Below are 20,170 nucleotides of genomic sequence, written 5' to 3' on the forward strand. Positions count from 1 at the left end.
AAACAAGCAAATTGAAAGCGTCGTCGGCGATGCCTTTAAGCACATATGCCACTTTATCTGCTTCGGACATATCGTCAGCTTTACGGCATAGAACCAAGACGTCGAGGATGTAGGAAACGTATGGCTCTGTAGATGACTCAACACGAGATGCAAGAGCCTTTCTCGCGGTAGCCTTGCGCCCATTAAGGTCGCCCAACAGTTCCCGTAGCTTTTCTTTGAAACTGTCCGAACTGGTTATTTCGTCATCATGCGTTTGGTGCCACACGCGTGGGGTGCCGCCGAGATAAAAGATGAGATTGGCGAGCATAATCGTTGAGTCCCACCTGTTATTCGCACTGGCGTGTTCATACCGCTTGATCCAGTCGTCGACATCCTCTCCCTTCAGGCCAGAGAACACACCTGGGTCACGGTGAGTGGCAACCGTGACGATTGGAGCCGTCGCACAAGCCGAAGCCGTTGCAGAGGCAGGCTGGTCACCGGGAGGCATAGTGACCAGTTCGTTGTGCCGACCACTTCGGAGTTCTGTGGTGAGGACGGGGATCGCTAACCTCCACCAGAAATGTTACGTGTGGAAAGACACAGACGAAAGATGCTATTGACACGCTATTTACACTGGAGCCAGGCAGACACTCGCTCGTGCCAAGGGCGCCGACCAACTTCTTCGTCGTTCTCGCGGCGGCTCGTCTCTTGAGCATCGCTCCATAATATCGTAATATCGAAGGCAATGCAATGCCAGGACGACCGCCAAAGGAGGCGAAGCAGGCGTTGAGCGTTCCGCATACACGGCCCCATCCTGAAGGTAGTGCAATGCCGGGCCAGCCCGCGGCGGAGGTGAAGCAGGCGTTGAGCGCTCCGCATACGTTAGTCCATCCTGAAGGTAGTGCAATGCAGGGACGACCCCTGGCGAAGGTGAAGCAGGAGTTGAGCTCTGCGCATACGTCTGTCCATACCGAAGTTAAGTGCCATGTCGGGACGACCCGCGGTGGAGGTGAAGCAGGCGTTGAGTGCTCCGCATACGTGTGCCCATGCCAAAGGTAGTGGATTGCCGGGACAGCTCGCGGTAGAGGATAGGCAGGCGTTGAGCGCTCCGCCATAGGCTTCATACTCGCTTCGCAGTCACTGAGCACGAAAGCATCGGCAGCATGCGGAACACTAATCCGTTCATTTACCTTGTGTAGTTCTACAGCCTTCTCGGATGGACCACCATGTGCTGCCCCGATGTCATCGCGATCAACGCATCTGCGCATGACAGCAATGCATATCTCCGACACGTGGATCAAGATATTTGCTCGCCAAAGTCCGATGCATGGCAGTGCTTGCGAGATTCTGCTACGTCGATGTGTGCAGAGTACTGTGCGGCGGTACTCCAGGTGGCGAAAAGAGTGCATCTGGACCACAAATAGGCTTCATACTCTCTTCGCAGTAACTGGGCCCGACATCATCAGAAACATGCGGAACACTGATCCGTTCATTTACCTTGAGCTGTTGTACGGCCTTCTAGGATGGACTACCACGGGCTGCCCGGGTGTAATTACGGTCATCACATCTGCGCATGACAGCCATGCAAATCTCCTACACCTGGATTAAGATATTTGCTCGCCAGTGTCCGATCCTTGGCAGTGCTTGCGACATTCTGTTACGTCGCCGTGTGCAGGGTACTGTGCGCCGGTATTTCAGGTGGCGACAGAGTGCAACTGGACTACAAATAGGCTTCACACTCGCTTCGCAGTCGTTGGGCACGACAGCATCGGACGTATGCGGAACACTAATCCGTTCATTTAACTTGTGCAGTTCTACGGCCTTCTGGGATGGACCATCACGGGCTGCCCGGATGTCATCGCGGTCAACGCACCCGCGCATGACACCCATGCATCTCTCCGACATGTGGATCAAGATATTTGCGCGCCAGCGTCCGATCCTTCGCAGTGCTTGCGACATTCTACTAAGTCGATGTGTGCAGAATACTGTGCGCCGGTACTCTGGGCGGCGACAGAGTGCAACTGCAATACAATTGGGCTTCATACTCGATTCACAGTCGCTGGGCACGACAGCATCGGAAGTGTGCGGAACACTAATCCGTTCATTTACCTTGTGCAGTTCTACGGCCTTCTCGGATGGACCACCATGGGCTGCCCGGATGTCATCGCGGTCAAGGCAACTGCGCATGACAGTTATGCATCTCTCCGACACGTGGATCAAGATATTTGCTTGCCAGTGCCCGATCCTCCATAGTGCCCGCGCCAATCTATTACGTCGACGTGTGCAGAGTACTGTGTGCCGGTACTCCAGCTGGCGACAGCGTGCAACTGGACTATAAACAGGCTTGACACTCGCTTCGCAGTCACTGGGCACGGTATCATCTGAAGCATGCGGAACACTAATCCGTTCATTTACCTTGTGCAGGTCTACGGCCTTTTCGTATGGACAACAATGCGCTGCAAGGATGTCATCGCGGTCAACGCATCTCTCCGACACGTGGATCTCTCCGACACGTGGATTAAGATATTTGCTCGCCAGCGTCCGATCCTTGGCAGTGCTTGCGACATTCTGTTACGTCGCCGTGTGCAGAGTACTGTGCGCCGGTATTTCAGGTGGCGACAGAGTGCAACTGGACAACAAATAGGCTTCACACTCGCTTCGCAGTCGTTGGGCACGACAGCATCGGACGTATGCGGAACACTAATCCGTTCATTTAACTTGTGCAGTTCTACGGCCTTCTGGGATGGACCATCACGGGCTGCCCGGATGTCATCGCGGTCAACGCACCCGCGCATGACACCCATGCATCCCTCCGACATGTGGATCAAGATATTTGCGCACCAGCGTCCGATCCTTCGCAGTGCTTGCGACATTCTACTAAGTCGATGTGTGCAGAATACTGTGCGCCGGTACTCTGGGCGGCGACAGAGTGCAACTGCAATACAATTCGGCTTCATACTCGATTCACAGTCGCTGGGCACGACAGCATCGGAAGTGTGCGGAACACTAATCCGTTCATTTACCTTGTGCAGTTCTACGGCCTTCTCGGATGGACCACCATGGGCTGCCTGGATGTCATCGCGGTCAAGGCAACTGCGCATGACAGTTATGCATCTCTCCGACACGTGGATCAAGATATTTGCTTGCCAGTGCCCGATCCTCCGTAGTGCCCGCGCCAATCTATTACGTCGACGTGTGCAGAGTACTGTGTGCCGGTACTCCAGCTGGCGACAGCGTGCAACTGGACTATAAACAGGCTTGACACTCGCTTCGCAGTCACTGGGCACGGTATCATCTGAAGCATGCGGAACACTAATCCGTTCATTTACCTTGTGCAGGTCTACGGCCTTTTCGTATGGACAACAATGCGCTGCAAGGATGTCATCGCGGTCAACGCATCTCTCCGACACGTGGATCTCTCCGACACGTGGATTAAGATATTTGCTCGCCAGCGTCCGATCCTTGGCAGTGCTTGCGACATTCTGCTACGTCGACGTGTGTAGAGTACTGTGTGCCGGTACTCCAGGCGGCGACAGAGTGTAATAGGACTACAAACAGGCTTCATACTCGCTTCGCAGTCACTGGGCACGACAGCATCGGAAGTATGCGGAGCACTAATCTGTTCATTTACCTTGTGTAGTTCTACGGCCTTCTCGGATGGACCACCACGGACTGCCCGGATGTAATCACGGTCGACACATCTGCGCGTGACAGCCATGCAAATCTCCTACACCTGGATCAAGATATTTGCTCGCCAGTGACCGATCCTTGGCAGTGCCCGCGCCAATCTGCTACGTCGACGTGCGCAGAGTACTATGCGTCGGTACTAAAGGTGGCGACAGAGTGGAACTGGACTACACATAGGCTCTATACTCGCTTCGCAGTCACTGGGCACGACAGCATCGGAACCATGCGGAACACTAATCCGTTCATTTACCTTGTGCAGTTCTACGTCCTTCTTGGATGGATCACCCTTGGGCTGCCCGGATGTCGTCGTGGTCAACGCATCTGCGCGTGACAGCCATGCATCTCTCCGACACGTGGATCAAGATATTTGCTCGCCAGCGTCTGGTCGTTGCAGTGCTTGCGACATTCTGCTACGTCGACGTGCGCAGAGTACAGTGCGGCGGTATTCCAGATGGCCGCAGAGTGCAACCTGACTACAAATAGGCTTCATACTCGCTTCGCAGTAACTGGGCCCGACATCATCAGAAGCATGCGGAACACTAATCCGTTCATTTACCTTCTGCAGTTCTACGGCCTTCTTAGATGGACCACCACGGGCTGCCCGGATCTCATCGCGGTCAACGCGTCTGCGCATGACAGCTATGCCAATCTCCTGCACCTGGATCAAGATATTTGCCCGCCAGCGACCGATCCTTGGCAGTGCCCGCGCCAATCTGATACGTCGACGTGCGCACAGTACTGTGCGTCGGTACTCCAGGTGGCGAAAGAGTGCAACTGGACTACACATAGGCTCCATACTCGCTAAGCAGTCACTGGGCAGGACAGCATCGGAAGCATGCGGAACACTAATCCGTTCATTTACCTTGTGCAGTTCTACGGCCTTCTTGGATAGACCACCTTGGGCTGCCCGGATGTCGTCTCGGTCAACGCATCTGCGCATGACAGCCATGGAAATCTCCTACACCTGGATCAAGATATTTGCTCGCCAGCGTCCGATCGTTGGCAGTGCTTCCGACATTCTGGTACATCGACGTGTGTAGAGTACTGTATGTCGGTACTCCAGGCAGCGACAGAGTGCAATAGGATTAGAAACAGGCTTCATACTCACTTCGCAGTCACTGGGCGCGACAGCATCGGAAGTACGCGGAACACTAATCCGTTCATTTACCTTGTGCAGTTCTATGGCCTTCTCGGATGGAACACCATAGGCTGCCCGGATGTCATCGCGGTCAAGGCAACTGCGCATGACATTTATGCATCTCTCCGACACGTGGATCAAGATATTTGGTCGCCAGCGTCTGATCGTTGCAGTGCTTGCGACATTCTGCTACGTCGACGTGCGCAGAGTACTGTGCGGCGGTATTCCAGGTGGCCGCAGAGTGCAACCTGACTACAAATAGGCTTCACACTCGCTTCGCAGTAACTGGGCCCGACATCATCAGAAGCATGCGGAACACTAATCCGTTCATTTACCTTGTGCAGTTCTACGGCCTTCTTGGATGGACAACCTTGGGCTGCCCGGATGTCATCGCTGTCAAGGCAAATGCGCATGACAGTTACGCATCTCTCGGACACATGGATCAAGATATTTGCTAGTCATCATCCGATCTTTGGCATGGCTTGCGACATTCTGGTACATCGACGTGTGTAGAGTACTATGTGCCGGTACTCCAGGAGGCGACAGAGTGCAATAGGACTAGAAACAGGCTTCATACTCACTTCGCAGTCGCTGGGCACGAAAGCATGGGAAGTATGCGGAACACTAATCCGTTCATTTACCTTGTGCAGTTCTACGACCTTCTCGGATGGACCACCATGGGCTGCCCGGATGTCATCGCGGTCAACGCGTCAGCGCATGACACCCATGCATCTCCGACACGTGGATCAAGATATTTGCGCGTCAGCTTCCGATACTTGCCAGTGCTTGCGACATTCTGCTACGTCGACGTGCGCAGAGTACTGTGCGCCGGTACTCCAGGTGGCGACAGAGTGCAATAGGACTAGAAACAGGCTTCATACTCTCTTCGCAGTAAGTGGGCACGAGATCATCAGAAGCATGCGGAACACTGATCCGTTCATTTACCTTGAGCTGTTGTACGGCCTTCTCGGATGGAACACCACGGGCTGCCCGGGTGTAATCACGGTCAACACATCTCCGCATGACAGCCATGCAAATCACACCACCTGGATCAAGATGTTTGCTCCCCAGTGTCCGATCCTTGGCAGTGCTTGCGACATTCTGTTACGTCGACGTGTGCAGAGTACGGTGCGTCGGTACTCCAGGCGGCGACAGAGAGCAATAGGACTAGAAACAGGCTTCATATTCACTTCGCAGTCACTGGGCGCGACAGCATCGGAAGTATGCGGAGCACTAATCCGTTCATTTACCTTGTGCAGTTTTACGGCGTTCTCGGATGGACCACCACGGTCTGCCCGGATGTCATCGCGGTCAACGCGTCTGCGCATGACACCCATGCATCTTCGACATGTGGATCAAGATATTTGCGCGCCAGCTTCCGATCCTTGGCAGTGCTTGCGACATTCTGCTACGTCGACGTGCGCAGAGTACTGTGCGCCAGTACTCCAGGTGGCGACAGAGCCAACAGGACTACAATTGGGCTTCACACTCGCTTCGCAGTCGCTAGGCACGACAGTATCGGAAGTATGCGAAACACTAATCCGTTCATTTACCTTGTGCAGTTCTACGGCCATATTGGATGGACCACCAAGTGCTGCCCGGATGTCATCGCGGTAAATGCATCTACGCATGATAGCCATGTATATCTCCAACACGCGGATCAAGATATTTGCCCGCCACCGTCCGATTATTGGCAGTGCTTGCGACATTCTGCTACGTCGACGTGCGCACAGTACTGTGCGCCAGTATACCACTAGCACTGTGGCACAGCTGCCAAGCACACAAAATGCCGCAGTTGGTGGAAGCTCTTTTGTAGCTTAAGGGCTGGCTGATGTTCCGGGCGATGCGACAGCCCACGGTGGAGTACCCAGTGTTGTAAGGTCAGCACCATCTTGTCGGGTAAGGTGCAGGTTGTTGATGTGTGGGAAGTACCCTTTACCTTTCCGTTTCCTTGGGACTGGCATATCGACGTCGTCGCCGTGATGGCCAAAGTTCATGTAGGCATGAGCACTTGCGAGATATCAAGCGCGGACACCTGCATGGCAAAGGCAAGCGGGTTACTGCTCTGCACTGTGGTACAGCTGCCAAGCCCACAAAGTGCAGCAGTTGGTCGCAGCTCTTTTGTAGCTGAAGGGCTGACTGATCTTTCAGGCGATGCGGCCGCCCCCCGGTGAAGTGAGGACCCAGTGTTGTAAGGTCAGCACCATCTGGTTCTGTAAGGTGCAGGTTGTTGGAGTGTGGAAACCATCCATTACGTTTCCGTTTCCTTGGGACTGGCATATCGACGTCGTCTCCGTGATGGCCGAAGTTACTGCAGGCAAGAGCACTTGCGAGATGGTAAGCGCGAACACCTGCATGACAAAGGCAAGCGGGTTACTGCTCTGCACTGTGGCACAGCTGCCAAGCCCACAAAACGCCGCAGTTGGTCGAAGCTCTTTTGTAGCTGAAGGGCTGACTGATGTTTCGGGCGATGCGGCCGCCCACGGTGAAGTAAGGACCCAGTGTTGCAAGGTCAGCAGCGCGAACACCTGCACGGCAAAGGCAAGCGGGTTACTGCTCTGCACTGTGCTACAGCTGCCAAGCCCACAAAGTGCCGCAGTTGGTCGCAGCTCTTTTGTAGCTGAAGGGCTGACTGATCTTTCAGGCGACGCGGCCGCCCACGGTGAAGTGAGGACCCAGTGTTGTAAGGTCAGCACATTCTGGTCAGATAAGGTGCAGGTTGTTGTTTTGTGGGAAGCACCCATTACGTTTCCGTTTGGGACTGGCATATCGTCGTCGTCTCCGTGATGGCCGAAGTTAATGCAGGCCAGAGCACTTGCGAGATGGAAAGCTCGAACACCTGCATGGCAAAGGCAAGCGGGTTACTGCTCTGCACTGTGGTACACCTGCCAAGCACACAAATTGCCGCAGTTGGTCGCAGCTCGTTTGTAGCTGAAGGGCTGACTGATGTTTCGGGCGATGCGGCAGCCCACGGTGAAGTGAGGACTCAGTGTTGTAAGGCCAGCATAATCTGGTCGGATAAGGTGCAAGTTGTTGCTGTGTGGGAAGTATCCATTACCTTTCCGTTTCCTTGGGACTGGCATATCGAAATCGTCTCCGTGATGGCAAAAAATCATGTAGGCAACAGCACTTGCGAGACGGCAAGTGCGAACACCTGCATGGCAAAGGCAAGCGTGTTACTGCTCTGCACTGTGGTACACCTGCCAAGCCCACAAACTGCCGCAGTTCGTCGCAGCTCTTTTGTAGCTGAATGGCTGACTGATGTTTCAGGCGATGCGGCCGCTCACGGTGAAGTGAGGACCCAGTGTTGTAATGTCAGCACCATCTGGTAGGGTAAGGTGCAGGTTGTTGCTGAGTGGGAAGCATCCATTACTTTTCTGTTTCCTTGGGACTGGCAGATCAACTTCGTCTCCGTGATGGCCGAAGTTAATGTAAGCAAGAGCACTTGCAAGATAGCAAGCGCGAACAACTGCATAGCAAATGCAAGCAGGTCACTGCTCTGCACTGTGGTACAGCTGCCAAGCCAACAAAGTGCCGCAGTTGGTCGCAGCTATTTTGCAGCTGACGGGCTGACTGATGTTTCTAGCGATGCGGCCGCCCAAGGTGAAGTGAGGAGCCAGTGTTGTAAGGTCAGCACCATCTGGTTCTGTAAGGTGCACGTTGTTGCTGTGTGGGAAGCATCCATTACGCGTCCGTTTCCTTGGGACTGGCATATCGACGTGGTCTGCGTGATGGCCGAAGTTAATGCAGGCCAGAGCACTTGCGAGATGGCAAGCGCGAACACCTGCATGGCAAAGGCAAGCGGGTTACTGCTCTGCACTGTCGTACAGCTGCCAAGCCCACAAAGTGCCGCAGTTGGTCGAAGCTCTTTTGCAGCAGAAGGGCTGACTGATATTTCAGGCGATGCGGCCGCCCCTCGGTGAAGTGAGGACCCAGTGTTGTAAGGTCAGCACCATCTGGTTCTGTAAGGTGCAGGTTGTTGGAGTGTGGAAACCATCTATTACGTTTCCGTTTTTTTGAGACTGGCATATCGACGTCGTCTCCGTGATGGCCGAAGTTAGTGCAGGCAAGAGCACTTGCGAGATGGTGAGCGCAAACACCTGCATGGCAAAGGCAAGCGGGTTACTGCTCTGCACTGTGGTACTGCCAAGCCACAAAGTGCCGCAGTTCGTCGCAGCACTTTTGTAGCTGACGGGCTGACCGATGTTTCGGGCGACGCGGCCGCCCACGGTGAAGTGAGGACCCAGTGTTGTAAGGTCAGCACCATCTGGTTCTGTAAGGTGCAGGTTGTGGCTGAGTGGGAAGCATCCATTACGTTTCCGTTTCCTTGGGACTGGCATATCGACGTCGTCTCCGTGATGACCGAAGTTACTGCAGGCAAGAGCAATTGCGAGATGGTAAGCCCGAACACCTGCATGGCAAAGGCAAGTGGGTTACTGCTCTGCACTGTGGTACAGCTGCCAAGCCCACAAAGTGCCGCAGTTCGTCGCAGCTCTTTTGTAGCTGACGGGCTGACCGATGTTTCGGGCGACGCGGCCGCCCACGGTGAAGTGAGGACCCAGTGTTGTAAGGTCAGCACCATCTGGTTCTGTAAGGTGCAGGTTGTGGCTGAGTGGGAAGCATCCATTACGTTTCCGTTTCCTTGGGACTGGCATATCGACGTCGTCTCCGTGATGACCGAAGTTACTGCAGGCAAGAGCAATTGCGAGATGGTAAGCCCGAACACCTGCATGGCAAAGGCAAGTGGGTTACTGCTCTGCACTGTGGTACGGCTGCCAAGCCCACAAAGTGCCGCAGTTCGTCGCAGCTCTTTTGTAGCTGACGGGCTGACTGATGTTTCGGGCGACGCGGCCGCCCACGGTGAAGTGAGGACCCAGTGTTCTAAGGTCAGCACCATCTGGTTCTGTAAGGTGCAGGTTGTTGCTGTGTGGAAACCATCCATTACGTTTCCGTTTCCTTGGGACTGGCATATCGACGTCGTCTCCGTGATGACCGAAGTTACTGCAGGCAAGAGCAATTGCGAGATGGTAAGCCCGAACACCTGCATGGCAAAGGCAAGCGGGTTACTGCTCTGCACTGTGGTACAGCTGCCAAGCCCACAAAGTGCCGCAGTTCGTCGCAGCTCTTTTGTAGCTGACGGGCTGACTGATGTTTCGGGCGACGCGGCCGCCCACGGTGAAGTGAGGACCCAGTGTTGTAAGGTCAGCACCATCTGGTTCTGTAAGGTGCAGGTTGTTGCTGAGTGGGAAGCATCCATTACGTTTCCGTTTCCTTCGGACTGGCATATCGACGTCGTCTCCGTGATGGCCGAAGTAAATGCAGGCAAGAGAACTTGCGAGATGGCAAGCGGGAACACCTGCATGGCAAAGGCAAGCGGGTTACTGCTCTGCACTGTGGTACAGCTGCCAAGCCCACAAAGTGCCGCAGTTGGTCGCAGCTCTTTTGTAGCTGAAGGGCTGACTGATGTTTCGGGCGTTGCGGCCGCCCACGGTGAATTGAGGAAGACCCAGTGTTGTAAGGTCAGCACCATCTGGTCGGGTCAGGTGCAGGTTGTTGCTGTGTGAAAAGCATCCATTACCTTTCTGTTTCCTTGGGACTGGCATATCGACGTGGTCTCCGTGATGGCCGAAGTTAACATAGGCAAGAGCACTTGCGAGATAGCAAGCGCGAACACCTGCATGGTAAAGGCAAGCGGGTTACAGCTCTGCACTGTGCCGACGTTAGTCGCAGCTCTTTTGTAGCCGAAGGGCTGGCTGATATTTCGGGCAATGCGGCCGCCTACGGTGAACTGAGGACCCAGTGTTGTAAGGTGAGCAACATCTGGTCAGGTAAGTTGCGAGTTCTTGCCGTGAGGGAAGCGTCCATTACATTTACATTTCCTTGGGAATGGCACATCAACATCGTGTCCGTGATGGCCAAACATAATGTAGGCAAGAGCACTTCCGAGATAGGAAGCTCACAGATCTGCATGGCAAAGGCAAGCGGGTTGCTCCTGTGCACTGTGGCACAGCTGCCAAGCCCACAAAGTGCCGCAGTTGGTCGCAGCTATTTTGCAGCAGAAGGGGTGACTGCTATTTCCGGCGATTCAGCCTCCCATGGTGAAGTGAGGACCCAGTATTGTAAGGTCAGCAGCATCTGGTCGGGAAAGGTGCAGGTTGTTGCTGTGTGGGAAGCATCCATTACCTTTCCGTTTCCTTGGGACTGGCATATTGACGTCGTCTCAGTGATGGCGGAAGTTAACATAGGCAAGAGCACTTGCGAAATAGCAAGCGAGAACACCTGCATGGCAAAGGCAAGCGAGTTACCGCTCTGCACTGTGGTATAGCTGCCAAGCCCACAAAGTGCCGCAGTAGGTCGTAGCTCTTTTGCAGCTGGAGGGCTGACTGATGTTTCGGGCGATGCGGCCGCCCACGGTGAAGTGAGGACCCAGTGTTGTAATGTCAGCACCATCTGGTCGGGTCAGGTGCAGGTTGTTGCTGTGTGAGAAGCATCCATTACCTCTCTGTTTCCTTGGGACTGGCATATCGACGTCGTCTCCGTGATGGCCGAAGTTAATATAGGCAAGAGCACTTGCGAAATAGCAAGCGCGATACCCTGCATGGCAAAGGCAAGCGGGCGACTGCTCTCCGCTGTGGTACAGCTGCCAAGCCCACAAAGTGCCGCAGTTCGTCACAGCTCTTTTGTAGCTGACGGGCTGACTGATGTTTCGGGCGATGTGGCCGCCCACGGTGATGTGAGGACCCAGTGTTGTAAGGTTAGCACCATCTGGTCGGGTAAGCTGCACGTTGTTGCTGTGTGGGAAGCATCCATTACGTTTCCGTTTCCTTGGGATTGGCAGATCAACTTCGTCTCCGTGATGGCCGAAGTTAATGTAAGCAAGAGCACTTGCAAGATAGCAAGCGCGAACACCTGCATGGCAAAGGCAAGCAGGTCACTTCTCTGCACTGTGGTACAGCTGCCAAGCTCACAAAGTGCCGCAGTTGGTCGAAGCTCTTTTGTAGCTGAAGGGCTGACTGATGTTTCGGGCGATGCGGCCGCCCACGGTGAAGTGAGGACCCAGTGTTGTAAGGTCAGCACCATCTGGTCGGGTAAGGTGCACGTTGTTGCTGTGTGGGAAGCATCCATTACGTTTCCGTTTCCTTGGGAATGGCATATCGATGTCGTCTCCACGATGGCCAAAGTTAATGTAAACAAGAGCACTTGCGAGATAGCAAGCGTGAACACCTGCATGGTAAAGGCAAGCAGGTTACCGCTCTGCACTGTGGTACAGCTGCCAAGCCCACAAAGCGCCGCAGTTTGTCGCAGCTCATTTGTAGCTGAAGGGCTGACTGATGTTTCGGGCGATGCGGCCGCCCACGGTGAAGTGAGGAGGACCCAGTGTTGTAAGGTCAGCACCATCAGGTCGGGTAAGGTGCGCTGTGTGGGAAGCATTCATTACTTTTCCGTTTCCTTGGGACTGGCATATCCACGTCGTCTCCGTGATGGTCGACATTAATGTAGGCAAGAGCACTTGCGAGATAGCAAAAGCGAACACCTGCATGGCAAAGGCAAGCGGATTACTTCTCTAGACTGTGGTACAGCTGCTACGCCCACAAAGTGCCGCAGTTGATCGCAGCTCTTTTGTAGCTGAAGGGCTGACTGATGTTTCGGGCGATGTGGCCGCCCACGGTGAAGTGAGGACCCAGTGTTGTACGGTCAGCACCATCTGGTTCTGTAAGGTGCAGGTTGTTGCTGTGTGGGAAGCATCCATTACGTTTCTGTTTCCTTGGGACTGGCATATCGATGTCGTCTCCGTGATGGCCGAAGTTAATGCAGGCAAGAGCACTTGCGAGATAGCAAGCGAGAACACCTGCATGGCAAAGGCAAGCGAGTTACCGCTCTGCACTGCGGTATAGCTGCCAAGCCCACAAAGTGCCGCAGTAGGTCGCAGCTCTTTTGCAGCTGGAGGGCTGACTGATGTTTCGGGCGATGCGGCCGCCCACGGTGAAGTGAGGACCCAGTGTTGTAATGTCAGCACCATCTGGTCGGGTCAGGTGCAGGTTGTTGCTGTGTGAGAAGCATCCATTACCTTTCTGTTTCCTTCGGACTGGCATATCGACGTCGTCTCCGTGATGGCCGAAGTTAATATAGGCAAGAGCACTTGCGAAATAGCAAGCGCGAAAACCTGCATGGCAAAGGCAAGCGGGCTACTGCTCTGCGCTGTGGTACAGCTGCCAAGCCCACAAAGTGCCGCAGTTCGTCGCAGCTCTTTTGTAGCTGACGGGCTGACTGATGTTTCGGGCGATGTGGCCGCCCACGGTGAAGTGAGGACCCAGTGTTGTACGGTCAGCACCATCTGGTTCTGTAAGGTGCAGGTTGTTGCTGTGTGGGAAGCATCCATTACGTTTCTGTTTCCTTGGGACTGGCATATCGACGTCGTCTGCGTGATGGCCGAAGTTAATGTAAACAAGAGCACTTGCAAGATATCAAGCGCGAACACCTGCATGGCAAACGCAAGCAGGTCACTGCTCTGCACTGTGGTACAGCTGCCAAGCTCACAAAGTGCCGCAGTTGGTCGAAGCTCTTTTGTAGCTGAAGGGCTGACTGATGTTTCGGGCGATGCGGCCGCCCACGGTGAAGTGGGGACCCAGTGTTGTACGGTCAGCACCATCTGGTTCTGTAAGGTGCAGGTTGTTGCTGTGTGGGAAGCATCCATTACGTTTCTGTTTCCTTGGGACTGGCATATCGACGTCGTCTGCGTGATGGCCGAAGTTAATGTAAACAAGAGCACTTGCAAGATATCAAGCGTGAACACCTGCATGGCAAAGGCAAGCAGGTTACCGCTCTGCACTGTGGTACAGCTGCCAAGCCCACAAAGTGCCGCAGTTGGTCGCAGCTCATTTGTAGCTGAAGGGCTGACTGATGTTTCGGGCGATGCGGCCGCCCACGGTGAAGTGAGGAGGACCCAGTGTTGTAAGGTCAGCACCATCAGGTCGGGTAAGGTGCGCTGTGTGGGAAGCATCCATTACTTTTCCGTTTCCTTGGGACTGGCATATCGACGTCGTCTCCGTGATGGTCGAAATTAATGTAGGCAAGAGCACTTGCAAGAGAGCAAGCGCGAACACCTGCATGGCAAAGGCAAGCGAGTTACTGTTCTGCACTGTGGTACAGCTGCCAAGCCGACAAAGTGCCACAGTTGGTCGCAGCTCTTTTGTAGCTGAAGGCCTGACTGCTGTTTTCGGCGATGCGGCCGCCCACGGTGAAGTGAGGACCCAGTGTTGTAAGGTCAGCACCATCTGGTCGGGTAAGGTGCAGGTTGTTGCTGTGTGAGAAGCATCCATTACCTTTCTCTTTCCTTGGCACTGGCATATCGACGTCGTCTTCGTGATGGCCGAAGTAAATGCATGCAAGAGAACTTTCGAGATGGCAAGCGGGAACACCTGCATGGCAAAGGCAAGCGGGTTACTGCTCTGCACTGTGGTACAGCTGCCAAGCCCACAAAGTAGCGCAGTTGGTCGCAGCTCTTTTGTAGCTGAAGGGCTGACTGATGTTTCGGGCGATGTGGGCGCCCACGGTGAATTGAGGAGGACCCAGTGTTGTAAGATCAGCACCATCTGGTCGGGTCAGGTGCAGGTTGTTGCTGTGTGAAAAGCATCCATTACCTTTCTGTTTCCTTGGGACTGGCATATCGACGTTTTCTCCGTGATGGCCGAAGTTAACATAGGCAAGAGCACTTGCGAGATAGCAAGCGCGAACACCTGCATGGTAAAGGCAAGCGGGTTACAGCTCTGCAGTGTGCCGCCGTTAGTTGCAGCTCTTTTGTATCCGAAGGGCTGGCTGATATTTCGGGCAATGCGGCCGCCTACGGTGAACTGAGCACCGAGTGTTGTAAGGTGAGCAACATCTGGTCATGTAAGTTGCGAGTTCTTGACGTGTGGGAAGCGTCCATTACATTTCCGTTTCCTTGGGAATGGCATATCAACATCGTGTCCGTGATGGCCAAACATAATGTAGGCAAGAGCACTTCCGAGATAGGAAGCTCACAGATCTGCATGGCAAAGGCAGCGGGTTACTCCTCTACACTGTGGTACAGCTGCCAAGCCCACAAAGTACCGCAGTTGGTCGCAGCTCTTTTGCAGCAGAAAAGGTGACTGATATTTCTGGCGATTCAGCCTCCCACGGTGAAGTGAGGACCCAGTGTTGTAAGGTCAGCACCATCTGGTCGGGAAAGGTGCAGGTTGTTGCTGTGTGGGAAACATCCATTACCTTTCCGTTTCCTTGGGACTGGCATATTCACGTCGTCTCAGTGATGGCGGAAGTTAACATAGGCAAGAGCACTTGCCAGATAGCAAGCGCGAACACCTGCTTGGCAAAGGCAAGCGAGTTACTGTTCTGTACTGTGGTACAGCTGCCAAGCCGATAAAGTGCCACAGTTGGTCGCAGCTCTTTTGTAGCTGAAGGACTGACTGATGTTTCCGGCGATGCGGCCGCCCACGGTGAAGTGAGGACCCAGTGTTGTAAGGTCAGCACCATCTGGTTGTGTAAGGTGTAGGTTGTTGCTGTGTGGGAAGCATCCATTACGTTTCCGTTTCCTTCGGACTGGCATATCGACGTCGTCTCCGTGATGGCCGAAGTAAATGCAGGCAAGAGAACTTGCGAGATGGCAAGCGGGAACACCTGCATGGCAAAGGCAAGCGGGTTACTGCTCTGCACTGTGGTACAGCTGCCAAGCCCACAAAGTGCCGCAGTTGGTCGCAGCTCTTTTGTAGCTGAAGGGCTGACTGATGTTTCGGGCGTTGCGGCCGCCCACGGTGAATTGAGGAAGACCCAGTGTTGTAAGGTCAGCACCATCTGGTCGGGTCAGGTGCAGGTTGTTGCTGTGTGAAAAGCATCCATTACCTTTCTGTTTCCTTGGGACTGGCATATCGACGTGGTCTCCGTGATGGCCGAAGTTAACATAGGCAAGAGCACTTGCGAGATAGCAAGCGCGAACACCTGCATGGTAAAGGCAAGCGGGTTACAGCTCTGCACTGTGCCGCCGTTAGTCGCAGCTCTTTTGTAGCCGAAGGGCTGGATGATATTTCGGGCAATGCGGCCGCCTACGGTGAACTGAGGACCCAGTGTTGTAAGGTGAGCAACATCTGGTCAGGTAAGTTGCGAGTTCTTGCCGTGAGGGAAGCGTCCATTACAATTACATTTCCTTGGGAATGGCACATCAAAATCGTGTCCGTGATGGCCAAACATAATGTAGGCAAGAGCACTTCCGAGATAGGAAGCTCACAGATCTGCATGGCAAAGGCAAGCGGGTTACTCCTGTGCACTGTGGTACAGCTGCCAAGCCCACAAAGTGCCGCAGTTGGTCGCAGCTATTTTGCAGCAGAAGGGGTGACTGCTATTTCCGGCGATTCAGCCTCCCATGGTGAAGTGAGGACCCAGTATTGTAAGGTCAGCAGCATCTGGTCGGGAAAGGTGCAGGTTGTTGCTGTGTGGGAAGCATCCATTACCTTTCCGTTTCCTTGGGACTGGCATATTGACGTCGTCTCAGTGATGGCGGAAGTTAACATAGGCAAGAGCACTTGCGAAATAGCAAGCGAGAACACCTGCATGGCAAAGGCAAGCGAGTTACCGCTCTGCACTGTGGTATAGCTGCCAAGCCCACAAAGTGCCGCAGTAGGTCGTAGCTCTTTTGCAGCTGGAGGGCTGACTGATGTTTCGGGCGATGCGGCCGCCCACGGTGAAGTGAGGACCCGGTGTTGTAATGTCAGCACCATCTGGTCGGGTCAGGTGCAGGTTGTTGCTGTGTGAGAAGCATCCATTACCTTTCTGTTTCCTTGGGACTGGCATATCGACGTCGTCTCCGTGATGGCCGAAGTTAATATAGGCAAGAGCACTTGCGAAATAGCAAGCGCGATACCCTGCATGGCAAAGGCAAGCGGGCTACTGCTCTCCGCTGTGGTACAGCTGCCAAGCCCACAAAGTGCCGCAGTTCGTCGCAGCTCTTTTGTAGCTGACGGGCTGACTGATGTTTCGGGCGATGTGGCCGCCCACGGTGATGTGAGGACCCAGTGTTGTAAGGTTAGCACCATCTGGTCGGGTAAGCTGCACGTTGTTGCTGTGTGGGAAGCATCCATTACGTTTCCGTTTCCTTGGGATTGGCAGATCAACTTCGTCTCCGTGATGGCCGAAGTTAATGTAAGCAAGAGCACTTGCAAGATAGCAAGCGCGAACACCTGCATGGCAAAGGCAATCAGGTCACTTCTCTGCACTGTGGTACAGCTGCCAAGCTCACAAAGTGCCGCAGTTGGTCGAAGCTCTTTTGTAGCTGAAGGGCTGACTGATGTTTCGGGCGATGCGGCCGCCCACGGTGAAGTGAGGACCCAGTGTTGTAAGTCTAGCACCATCTGGTCGGGTAAGGTGCACGTTGTTGCTGTGTGGGAAGCATCCATTACGTTTCCGTTTCCTTGGGAATGGCATATCGATGTCGTCTCCACGATGGCCAAAGTTAATGTAAACAAGAGCACTTGCGAGATAGCAAGCGTGAACACCTGCATGGTAAAGGCAAGCAGGTTACCGCTCTGCACTGTGGTACAGCTGCCAAGCCCACAAAGTGCCGCAGTTTGTCGCAGCTCATTTGTAGCTGAAGGGCTGACTGATGTTTCGGGCGATGCGGCCGCCCACGGTGAAGTGAGGAGGACCCAGTGTTGTAAGGTCAGCACCATCAGGTCGGGTAAGGTGCGCTGTGTGGGAAGCATTCATTACTTTTCCGTTTCCTTGGGACTGGCATATCCACGTCGTCTCCGTGATGGTCGACATTAATGTAGGCAAGAGCACTTGCGAGATAGCAAAAGCGAACACCTGCATGGCAAAGGCAAGCGGATTACTTCTCTAGACTGTGGTACAGCTGCTACGCCCACAAAGTGCCGCAGTTGATCGCAGCTCTTTTGTAGCTGAAGGGCTGACTGATGTTTCGGGCGATGTGGCCGCCCACGGTGAAGTGAGGACCCAGTGTTGTACGGTCAGCACCATCTGGTTCTGTAAGGTGCAGGTTGTTGCTGTGTGGGAAGCATCCATTACGTTTCTGTTTCCTTGGGACTGGCATATCGATGTCGTCTCCGTGATGGCCGAAGTTAATGCAGGCAAGAGCACTTGCGAGATAGCAAGCGAGAACACCTGCATGGCAAAGGCAAGCGAGTTACCGCTCTGCACTGCGGTATAGCTGCCAAGCCCACAAAGTGCCGCAGTAGGTCGCAGCTCTTTTGCAGCTGGAGGGCTGACTGATGTTTCGGGCGATGCGGCCGCCCACGGTGAAGTGAGGACCCAGTGTTGTAATGTCAGCACCATCTGGTCGGGTCAGGTGCAGGTTGTTGCTGTGTGAGAAGCATCCATTACCTTTCTGTTTCCTTCGGACTGGCATATCGACGTCGTCTCCGTGATGGCCGAAGTTAATATAGGCAAGAGCACTTGCGAAATAGCAAGCGCGAAAACCTGCATGGCAAAGGCAAGCGGGCTACTGCTCTGCGCTGTGGTACAGCTGCCAAGCCCACAAAGTGCCGCAGTTCGTCGCAGCTCTTTTGTAGCTGACGGGCTGACTGATGTTTCGGGCGATGTGGCCGCCCACGGTGAAGTGAGGACCCAGTGTTGTACGGTCAGCACCATCTGGTTCTGTAAGGTGCAGGTTGTTGCTGTGTGGGAAGCATCCATTACGTTTCTGTTTCCTTGGGACTGGCATATCGACGTCGTCTGCGTGATGGCCGAAGTTAATGTAAACAAGAGCACTTGCAAGATATCAAGCGCGAACACCTGCATGGCAAACGCAAGCAGGTCACTGCTCTGCACTGTGGTACAGCTGCCAAGCTCACAAAGTGCCGCAGTTGGTCGAAGCTCTTTTGTAGCTGAAGGGCTGACTGATGTTTCGGGCGATGCGGCCGCCCACGGTGAAGTGGGGACCCAGTGTTGTACGGTCAGCACCATCTGGTTCTGTAAGGTGCAGGTTGTTGCTGTGTGGGAAGCATCCATTACGTTTCTGTTTCCTTGGGACTGGCATATCGACGTCGTCTGCGTGATGGCCGAAGTTAATGTAAACAAGAGCACTTGCAAGATATCAAGCGTGAACACCTGCATGGCAAAGGCAAGCAGGTTACCGCTCTGCACTGTGGTACAGCTGCCAAGCCCACAAAGTGCCGCAGTTGGTCGCAGCTCATTTGTAGCTGAAGGGCTGACTGATGTTTCGGGCGATGCGGCCGCCCACGGTGAAGTGAGGAGGACCCAGTGTTGTAAGGTCAGCACCATCAGGTCGGGTAAGGTGCGCTGTGTGGGAAGCATCCATTACTTTTCCGTTTCCTTGGGACTGGCATATCGACGTCGTCTCCGTGATGGTCGAAATTAATGTAGGCAAGAGCACTTGCAAGAGAGCAAGCGCGAACACCTGCATGGCAAAGGCCAGCGAGTTACTGTTCTGCACTGTGGTACAGCTGCCAAGCCGACAAAGTGCCACAGTTGGTCGCAGCTCTTTTGTAGCTGAAGGCCTGACTGCTGTTTTCGGCGATGCGGCCGCCTAAGTGAAGTGAGGACCCAGTGTTGTAAGGTCAGCACCATCTGGTCGGGTAAGGTGCAGGTTGTTGCTGTGTGAGAAGCATCCATTACCTTTCTCTTTCCTTGGCACTGGCATATCGACGTCGTCTTCGTGATGGCCGAAGTAAATGCATGCAAGAGAACTTTCGAGATGGCAAGCGGGAACACCTGCATGGCAAAGGCAAGCGGGTTACTGCTCTGCACTGTGGTACAGCTGCCAAGCCCACAAAGTAGCGCAGTTGGTCGCAGCTCTTTTGTAGCTGAAGGGCTGACTGATGTTTCGGGCGATGTGGGCGCCCACGGTGAATTGAGGAGGACCCAGTGTTGTAAGATCAGCACCATCTGGTCGGGTCAGGTGCAGGTTGTTGCTGTGTGAAAAGCATCCATTACCTTTCTGTTTCCTTGGGACTGGCATATCGACGTTTTCTCCGTGATGGCCGAAGTTAACATAGGCAAGAGCACTTGCGAGATAGCAAGCGCGAACACCTGCATGGTAAAGGCAAGCGGGTTACAGCTCTGCAGTGTGCCGCCGTTAGTTGCAGCTCTTTTGTATCCGAAGGGCTGGCTGATATTTCGGGCAATGCGGCCGCCTACGGTGAACTGAGCACCGAGTGTTGTAAGGTGAGCAACATCTGGTCATGTAAGTTGCGAGTTCTTGACGTGTGGGAAGCGTCCATTACATTTCCGTTTCCTTGGGAATGGCATATCAACATCGTGTCCGTGATGGCCAAACATAATGTAGGCAAGAGCACTTCCGAGATAGGAAGCTCACAGATCTGCATGGCAAAGGCAGCGGGTTACTCCTCTGCACTGTGG

General features: G+C 54.1%; 1 long non-coding RNA gene across 1 annotated transcript in view; it reads left to right on the forward strand.

Moving 5' to 3' along the window:
- LOC129387061 (uncharacterized) overlaps window positions 1-20,170 on the forward strand; it is a 145,800-nt gene that overhangs the window by 16,648 nt on the left and 108,982 nt on the right. The gene's annotated exons all lie outside the window — the stretch shown is intronic.

The sequence above is a fragment of the Dermacentor andersoni genome, chromosome 2, assembly GCF_023375885.2.
Source record: "Dermacentor andersoni chromosome 2, qqDerAnde1_hic_scaffold, whole genome shotgun sequence".
In the NCBI taxonomy this organism is placed as follows: domain Eukaryota; kingdom Metazoa; phylum Arthropoda; class Arachnida; order Ixodida; family Ixodidae; genus Dermacentor; species Dermacentor andersoni.